This window comes from Schistocerca piceifrons, unplaced genomic scaffold (assembly GCF_021461385.2).
Source record: "Schistocerca piceifrons isolate TAMUIC-IGC-003096 unplaced genomic scaffold, iqSchPice1.1 HiC_scaffold_936, whole genome shotgun sequence".
Taxonomy (NCBI): domain Eukaryota; kingdom Metazoa; phylum Arthropoda; class Insecta; order Orthoptera; family Acrididae; genus Schistocerca; species Schistocerca piceifrons.
The window spans coordinates 6,201,285-6,211,284 of NW_025729208.1; positions in this window are offsets into that span (position 1 = coordinate 6,201,285).

Below are 10,000 nucleotides of genomic sequence, written 5' to 3' on the forward strand. Positions count from 1 at the left end.
CACCCAACATCACAATAGTACCTCCTGTCACAGCGCACAAACAATGACATGAGTCAAAGACACAGGTCTGACACAAGCATAGAATTGGAGCGCCGCCTCTAATAAGCCAAAGGTGCATCCTGACGTGACAAATCTGATCATGTCACAAGCATTCACTTACTATAATCACTATCAACGAACCTGCCGCCCCCGCCCCCCCCTACACCTTTCCTTACAACAACGTGTAACCTAACCTATGTTGTACCTTAACCTAACCTATGTTGTACCTTAACCTAACCTATGTTGTACCTTAACCTAACCTATGTTGTACCTTAACCTAACCTATGTTGTGCCTTAACCTAACCTATGTTGTGCCTTAACCTAACCTATGTTGTGCCTTAACCTAACCTATGTTGTGCCTTAACCTAACCTATGTTGTGCCTTAACCTAACCTATGTTGTGCCTTAACCTAACCTATGTTGTGCCTTAACCTAACCCATGTTGTGCCTTAACCTAACCCATGTTGTGCCTTAACCTAACCCATGTTGTGCCTTAACCTAACCCATGTTGTGCCTTAACCTAACCCATGTTGTGCCTTAACCTAACCCATGTTGTGCCTTAACCTAACCCATGTTGTGCCTTAACCTAACCCATGTTGTGCCTTAACCTAACCCATGTTGTGCCTTAACCTAACCCATGTTGTGCCTTAACCTAACCCATGTTGTGCCTTAACCTAACCCATGTTGTGCCTTAACCTAACCCATGTTGTGCCTTAACCTAACCCATGTTGTGCCTTAACCTAACCCATGTTGTGCCTTAACCTAACCCATGTTGTGCCTTAACCTAACCCATGTTGTGCCTTAACCTAACCCATGTTGTGCCTTAACCTAACCCATGTTGTGCCTTAACCTAACCCATGTTGTGCCTTAACCTAACCCACGTTGTGCCTTAACCTAACCCACGTCGTGCCTTAACCTAACCCACGTCGTGCCTTAACCTAACCCACGTCGTGCCTTAACCTAACCCACGTCGTGCCTTAACCTAACCCACGTCGTGCCTTAACCTAACCCACGTCGTGCCTTAACCTAACCCACGTCGTGCCTTAACCTAACCCACGTCGTGCCTTAACCTAACCCACGTCGTGCCTTAACCTAACCCACGTCGTGCCTTAACCTAACCCACGTTGTGCCTTAACCTAACCCACGTTGTGCCTTAACCTAACCCACGTTGTGCCCTAACGTAACCCACGTTGTCCCCTAACGTAACCCACGTTGTCGCCTAACGTAACCCACGTTGTCGCCTAAACCTGCTCTGTAATTGTTATACGACTCGTTCAATTAGTGTAGTGTTGCCCACCCGCAACCCTCGCAATATAGTTCGCTACTCGCACTCCCCGCTCCCCTGTGTATCGCTTCATGTTAAACACCTTGCAAGTCTTGCTCACTTTCCACATGCTCCTGCTGTACACTGTAATGTGGATGGCAGCAGGACGTACATGCCGCCCCTCCCCACGTCCCCACCTTGCCCCCTGCCTTCGCAAGCTGGTTGGTGAGAACTTTGCATGTTCAATGCCCTCCGCATGCGACGTACTCAGGCTACGTTGTGGTGCGGCCTGTGTCAACTGTCCGCTAATGTCGTACGCGTAAACCACAATCTGTACTGCACATTCGTCCTTATGTACTGAATGATACATCGTGGCACATGTGTGACCGTACAACGACTGCGCCCAAAAACGGCGGACCATACAGTGCAAATATTGTGCACGCAGCTACGTGTCGTCTCCCTATGAGAGCTGGATTGCAGTGTGGTACGCCATAGAGACGTGTGGGAGGAACGGACGCCGTGGATGGCGATCAGCATGAGCTGTCTGTTGATGTATTCGGACCTAGTCGTCTCTCCTCACACACCGTGATGGCATGGTGCACCGCGTTCCATATCTGCGACATGCTACAGAGGCCGGTTGACAGTCGTTCGAGCAATGGACATCGCATACGTACGGGGGCCACCTTCCACGTATTGTCTAGGCGTGCACATTTTGTTGCGTGTATGTGGGCAGACGTAGTGTGGCGTGACACCTGACACAGGCATGCAATAATCGTGGAAGTTGCAAATGGCGATGGACGCCTGCGTTTTCTGGTGAAGTTACGCAAATGAACAAATGGTAACCTGTTGTGGTGCGGTTGTTCTCGCTAGGGGTGAATCGGTGATGGCGACGATAGGTTGAGGTACTAACCGGTTGTTCCAGCGATACCCACCATGCCGACGAAACTGAACGGCATCTGGGTGTGAAGCGATACGCGGCGGTGGCTGGGTGGGACCGTCCCCGGCCGGTGAGGGGGCGCCTCCCGGCGTGCTGGCCGCGCGGTGCGTGGGCGCACGCGCTACAGCCGGCTGGTGGGGGCGGCCAGTGGCAGGCGCGCCGGCCGACGGACGCGGCAGGCGTCGCAGCTGCGCGCCGGCGCACCCTGCGCGCGGCGCCGTGCGGCCAAAGTAGGTCCTCGCGGGCCCGGTGCGAAGCGCGGTGGACATCTTCAGTGTGCTGGTCCGATTGAGGACTGTGTGCGTTGAGGATGCGCCGCCGCCCGGCGCTCGGCGCCGCGACGCCGTCTGCTGCTCGGTCGCCCCAGCGGTTCTCGCTGGTGGTTTGTATCGCAGCTGTGCGGATGTGTTGGCGCGTGCGCTGTGCTGGGAGAGTTCGCTTCGGCACCCAAGTGGGGCTTTTGTCCTTCTGTGGCGCTGGCGTTGGAGCTGCCGGTCACCGTAGGTGGCGCGTGTTGTCTCCCGCCGGCAATGCCACGACAGCACGCTCCCGGGCCTCTGTCGGCAGCGGCAAGCTCAGTTGGGAGCACGGGTGGTCGCACCGAAAGCGTCTACTCGCCTAACTCCGGGCGATTGCGCCTCTCTCGAACCCGACCAAGTACTTGGGACGGCGCTGCGCGCCGCCGGGACCTGAGAGGGTTTCGAGGTGTATTGTGCAGGGGAGCTCAGCCTCCTCCTGTTTGCAGAATGATTGAGCGGACGCTTGCGTGTTCGCGCGGGCCCCCGGGACACACTCCCGGGCGGCCGGCTGCTCAGCTCTAGTTGACGCAGCTCCCTGGTTGATCCTGCCAGTAGTCATATGCTTGTCTCAAAGATTAAGCCATGCATGTCTCAGTACAAGCCGCATTAAGGTGAAACCGCGAATGGCTCATTAAATCAGTTATGGTTCCTTAGATCGTACCCACGTTACTTGGATAACTGTGGTAATTCTAGAGCTAATACATGCAAACAGAGTCCCGAGTCTGGCGTGAGGTCTGTCGCTTGACGGCGCGTTTCGGCGCGGGCCCGCCCGTTGCCGGCGCGCCGTAAGGCACGGAGGCTCGCACTGGGGCGTATCGCTTTCCAGTCGGGTGTGCCGCGGCCGTCCTCACAGGGGAAGCGAAGCGTCTCTCATAGCCTCTCCTTCCCAAGTGGCTCTTTCCGCCTTCCCGTGGTGCCAGATGTTAAGCTTGGCGTTCTGCCTTGCGACAAAAGGGAGAGCTGCGACCCAACCCGATGCGAAAGCGAAGGGTGCGTGGCACAGGGGGAGCTGTGTCAAGGGACCGAACACCAGTCCCTTTCTGTTCGCAGGGCACAGACCAGCAGGTGCTCTGCATGCCGGCGACCTCGTTTGTCGGCGTGGGATCGCGGCGCGAGTCGGCAAGGGTGCTTCGCCGCGCCCCTGGGTAACCGGGGCGTGTTCTGCCAAACCCAGGAGGTGGTGACATCGCCTGGGCTAGGTTAGATGGGCCCAGACCGCCGAACGACTGGGGGACCGACCCACCACCTGAGTAGGAGTGGGTCCTTGGCCTTCAGGTGGAAACTTGGGCTAGTAGGCGGCGAAGGGCGAGGGGTGCATCCGCCTCTCCGGAGTGCGGGGTGCACTTGCCGAGGAGCGTCGAGTGAAATCGTCGACGACGAGGCCTTCGACGGGGACCAGTGCGCTGGCAACGGCGCGCTGAACCCTGCAGCTCTGGAGTGCCCTTGACCTAGGGGCGAGGTCGGTGGGCGAGCTGCAAGAGTCCCCCCCCATGCCAGAGGAGCCGGTCCGGGGCAAGAGACGGGCTCCCAATCCTTTTTTCGCTTGTCTACAATATGGCCGAGTCAGAGACAAGCGATTCATGTGCGCCTTCGAGGGCTTCTTTGCTTACTGTTCCCTCCCCATCAGGGGGCACGGGGCAGACCGAGGAAAGTATCAGTGACAGGCATGCCAGGATTACACAATACCTGGAAGCCAATGTGAAAAATGGCAAGATCAGCCAGGCTGCGATCTTGACGTTAAAAAATGAACTCGCCTCCTGGGCTATTGCTCATGCGAAGCTTGAGGGGCGGGTTGAAGAACTGCAGAAAGAGAATGAAAGGCTGCGCAAGCAGCCAATAAAGTCATGGGCCAATGTAGTCGCTCAAACGACACCTAAGAGCCAAACTACTAGAGATACAATTGTAAAAGTATCACAAAGACCAGATACTGCTGTCTTTTTGCGACCATTACCCGGTCAAGACACAAAAAAAGTGCAGGAGATATTCACAACAACGATTAATCCTGTAAAGGATAAAATTAAAGTCAACAAAGTAAAAGCCACAAAGAACGTTGTGATAGTTGATGTGGCAACAGTAGATGACCGAAACAAGATACTTAACAACCAAAAACTGTGCAAAGCCGTTAAATGTGAACCCCCGAAAAAGAGAAATCCGCTTGTAATTATGTACGACATACCGGTCACATTTGAAAATAATGAACTTCAAGAAACAATTCGTAATCAAAATTTTGACGATATAAGTGCTGAGGACTTCAAAAATGAATTTAAACTTAAATTCAAAACAGGGCCAAGAGACAAAGACGTTGTACATCACGTAGCAGAAGTTTCTGGCCAGATGTGGAAAAAATTAACCTCAATGGGTAAGATTTACATTGGCTTCCACGCCATAAATGTGCGGGACTTCTTGGTGGTGCCTCGCTGCCATAATTGCGGAGATCTTGATCATGTACACAAGTACTGTGAGAGGAAGTCGGCTTGCTCCAGGTGTGGAGAAGAAAATCACATCAGAAAAAACTGCAAAAATCCGGCAATTTGTATCCCATGTATAAAGAGAGGCAAAAAGACTTGCAATGCCTCCGGTCGCAACTGCCCGACGTACAGGATGCTTGAGCAGAGGCTAATATCAAGAACTGATTATGGCTGAGCCAAATACAGCACCCAGGATGCCTAAAAGAAAATCCCCATGCAAGAGGAGAAGGGATGCGGCAAGGGCAGCCCAATTCAAACGATTTCTTGCAGCACTTGCAGAAGGAGGTGATGGTAGAAAGAAAATGAAAGATGCGTGCGTCCAAACGGACTCACAAGAACAAGTGGCAGCCCCCTCTCCCTACTGCTGGGGATCGCAAACGCCAGGAAATCAGGCAACTCGCGACAGGCGTCCTGTAGCGGTGGGCCGACCGGCATTCGTTCAAGGGAGTCCTGTGCTGGAATTGCCGGTGCAGGTCAATACAGTTACTAGTACAAATACACAAATGAATAGCACCAATGTGAATACTGACTCGAGACAACCAAATGCTGTGAGAACGGCGGTTGATCCGGTCAGAATATATCCCAATCTCGAGCATTCCCTACAATTATCCCGTCTGGAGGAGCCGGCTGTCCTAACCACCGCACTGCGACATCTAGTGCGGGTAGGGCATAGATACGGGCGCAAGGTCACCTTCTCGGCCATGGAGGCTGTAGACAGGGTACAACTAAAGACAATGAATCTCCCCACTGACTTCGGCGCCCTGCGTGACCTAGTAAGGAAGGTGTTTGAGAGAAGAAATGAAACCTTTAATTTAGAGGAAATATATAATCAGTCTGTCCTATCCAATGGGAGAATAGCTTACGACTGGAGAAAAACCTTCCCAGAATCATATGTGCACACATATTTCCCATAGTTACAGAAATAAAGATAGGACAGCTAAACGCACACAATAGTAGACTGGTCATGCAGGAACTTCGGAGAGTGGTGGAGGAGAAGAGTCTTGATGTGCTCTGTTTGCAGGAGCCATACTCTCTTGCGGGGAACATAGCCTACGCTGCCATGAGCTGGCAAGTAGTAAGTTTTGGAGACGAGCCGAAAGCTACCATCATAATAATCAACAAGGCACTGCGGGCAACAGTGCTCTCACACCTCTCGGACGACCACTGCAATGTTATTGAACTGCAGTCACCAAATGGCGTCATATATTTAATAAATATGTACTTTCAGTACGGTACAGATATTGACCTGTACCTTGACCAACTTACGCAGGTGGCAACGGTGCTGAGGGGCAGAAAGGCAGTTGTGGTGGCGGACGTGAACGCCAAATCCCCCCTATGGCACAGTGGCACTCGAGATGAAAGGGGAAGCAAGCTGGAAGAGACTATTATGTCTCTACAACTCCTCATTGCCAACAGACCTGGAAACCCCCCCACCTACACAGGAGGGGGAGGGAATGGAACCAATATTGACATCACAATGATGACAGCCAATATCGCTGCCAATATACAAAACTGGACTGTTACTGACGGAGACACTACCAGCGATCACAACCTGATCACATTCACAATCACGGATCAGGAGCGCCACTGGGACATAGGGTGGGAGGTACAACTAAATTATAACAAGACCAACTGGGAGCGTCTTGCAGGAGAGTTTGACCCTCCGACATGGCCGGAAGATGACGATGACGTCAACAAACACGCCGAAGATCTGGTGGGCGCTATTACCAGGGCGGTAAAGGCTGCTGTACCAACCAGGAGGAGAGCCGTTGCGGCTTCTCCATCACCATGGTCTGCGGAACTAGGGCAGATGCGTCAGTCTGTCAGGAGGGCGAGGAGGTATTACCAGCGAAGTGTCGTCTGGGAAGAAAAACAAAGATGGCTGCAAACATACAGGGAAGCCAAAGAGCAGTTTCAGAAAGAACTGCGGACAGTCAGGCTGGAAAGCTGGAAAAAATATGTGCACAGCCAATTGGCTATTGATCCCTGGGGCACTCCCTACAAAATAGTAAGGGAAAAAATCAGGTCGCCAATGGTGCTCTCCACAATCAGGGATGGAAATCGGATGACTGGGTCTTGGCAGGAAACTGCTGAGGTCCTTCTCCACCAACTCCTCCCTGATGATGAAGAGGAAGAGGACACAGAAGAACAACGCCTAATTAGGCAGGCTCTGCAAGTAGACTATGAGAATAACATCATGGTGTACCCTTTCTCTGAAGAAGAAGTTGCAGCCCACATTAAATCGCTAAAGAAAGGAAAGGCCCCAGGACCAGACGGCATCATCGCGGAGGTGGTGCAGTACCTCGCTCCTCAACTAGTGACACCTTTAGCAAGAATTTACAATGAGGCCCTGCGCCTCAGAACATTCCCTAAAATCTGGAAGCGGGCCAACGTTGTAATCATCAAAAAGGGGCAAGACAAAGACCCTAAAGAAGCAAAATCTTACAGACCCATCTGTCTGTTGGACCTGTTGGGCAAACTGCTGGAGAAGTTACTGGCTGACAGACTGACAGCACACCGAGTGCTGTGCGGGATGAGTGACAGGCAATTCGGTTTTCGGCAGGGGCGATCTGCGTGTGACGCAATTGCCCTCGCATCCGAGGTCTGTGGGTCGTCTCCGCACAGGTACATAGTTGGCATCATGGTGGATATCAGTGGCGCCTTTGACAGCCTGTGGTGGCCTTCGCTCTTCTCCTGCCTGCGGGAGAAGGAGTGTCCAGGGCCGCTATACGGCTGTCTCAGGAGCTATTGTATGGAAAGAGAGGTCTGGCTATCGTCCCCTAGCGAGCGAATTGGCAAGAAGATCACGAAGGGGTGTCCACAGGGCTCTGTCCTGGGGCCACTCTTTTGGGACATAAATATGGAGCCTCTTCTGGAGAGCTTGGAAAACAGTGTGGACGTGCTAGAGGCGATAGCTTACGCTGACGACCTCCTTCTGCTGGTTGGCGGCCGAAGTCGCGAGGACCTCGAACCCAAAATCAATAGGACATTATCAATTCTCACGCAGTGGTGCCAGAACACGAAAATGACCATTGCGCCTAACAAGTCTACATACCTATTACTGAAAGGCCAACTGGCCAGAAATCCAACAGTAAGAATCGAGGGCTCACCAGTGATTCGGCGTCGTGAGGCCCGGTATTTAGGGGTTATAATCGATGAAAGGTGGAATTTCGCCAAACATATAGAAACAGCAACACAAAAATCACTCGAAGCTCTAAACAACTTAATCACAATAGGACACAGTAGATTTCATCTCCCACCAGAACTCATTAAATTATATCACAATACCATTCTTGTCTCTATCATGGGTTACGGCTCCGGAGTGTGGGCACACAGGCTCACGAGGGTTGTGCCCGCTTTGTCTGTGAGGAGGGTGCAACGCAACATGCTTTTGCGCTCCATCGGAGCGTACAGAACATCTCCGGGAGGGGCACTACTAGTACTTATGGGGGTGTGTCCCCTGGATATCAAAATCCGGGAACAGGCAGCCTGGTACTGGGTTAAAAGAGGAGATGTAGATAAGACTGAAAGTATCTTGGGAGTGCGGGTGGGGGACAAGTTTGCCATTAAGAGGAGAGGAGAAGAGTTATGGCAAGAACTCTGGGATGCTGACACAACAGGCCGAAGGACTTACCAGCTGCTCCCAAATATTAAAGAACGTTTCCAACTATCGCATTTCCAGCCAAGTAAGGGACTGTTGCACTTCCTCACAGGACATGGACCGTATCCGGCATATCTATGCCGATTCGGGAAAAGGGCTACCCCCTCGTGTGACTGCGGAGCTGAATGGGGTACTCCGGACCACGTGATCTATGAGTGCCCCATATTCGATGATGTAGCCAGTGACCTAAGAAGCCAGTTGCCTCACAACAATACGTATCAATTAATCAGAGATCCCACCACATTCAACATAGTAAACCGCCTTGCCAGCGAGGTATCAGCAAAGGTCCTGCGGGAATATTTAAGGGAAAACACTTGAACAACCGGACATGACATAACTGAAGGCGACCCATCCCATTCCGCCGGGGCGTGGACTGGCCAATCGCCGTGACGGTAGGAATCCGCCACGCTCCGGAACAGGGGGAGGGAGCGCCAACACCCGGATTCGACAGTTGCGCACCGATCATGACTTAGCAATAGTCAGACCTAAGTAGATAGTAGATAGAAAATCTTAACTGAACTTGCAGCGATCTTCAAAAGGCCAGCCCAGTGCCAGGGGCATGCTCACTGGGATTAGCTCAGTGGGCACGGCCACACAGTAGGTTTATATAAACATCTGGCACGCCTGTAACGCTGCAGGAGGTAGACCTTAGATTAGTTAGCAAGAGTAAAAGTAGATCTTACCCAACAAAGAAACTAACTCTTATGTCCTGTAGCAAGTAAGTTTACTAACACTAGAATAGAAGTATAAATGCTGCTAATATTCAATAAAAATGTAATGTAGAGAATTAAGACCCACTAATGTATTAGGTGGTGGGTTAATATGTAAGAAATAATTTAATGGAATAAAGAATTTTTTTTTTTTTTTTTTTTTTTTTTTTTTTTTTAAAAAAAAAAAAAAAAAAAAAAAAAAAAAAAAAAAAAAAAAAAAAAAAACAGAGTCCCGACCAGAGATGGAAGGGACGCTTTTATTAGATCAAAACCAATCGGTCGGCTCGTCCGGTCCGTTTGCCTTGGTGACTCTGAATAACTTTGGGCTGATCGCACGGTCCTCGTACCGGCGACGCATCTTTCAAATGTCTGCCTTATCAACTGTCGATGGTAGGTTCTGCGCCTACCATGGTTGTAACGGGTAACGGGGAATCAGGGTTCGATTCCGGAGAGGGAGCCTGAGAAACGGCTACCACATCCAAGGAAGGCAGCAGGCGCGCAAATTACCCACTCCCGGCACGGGGAGGTAGTGACGAAAAATAACGATACGGGACTCATCCGAGGCCCCGTAATCGGAATGAGTACACTTTAAATCCTTTAACGAGTATCTATTGGAGGGCAAG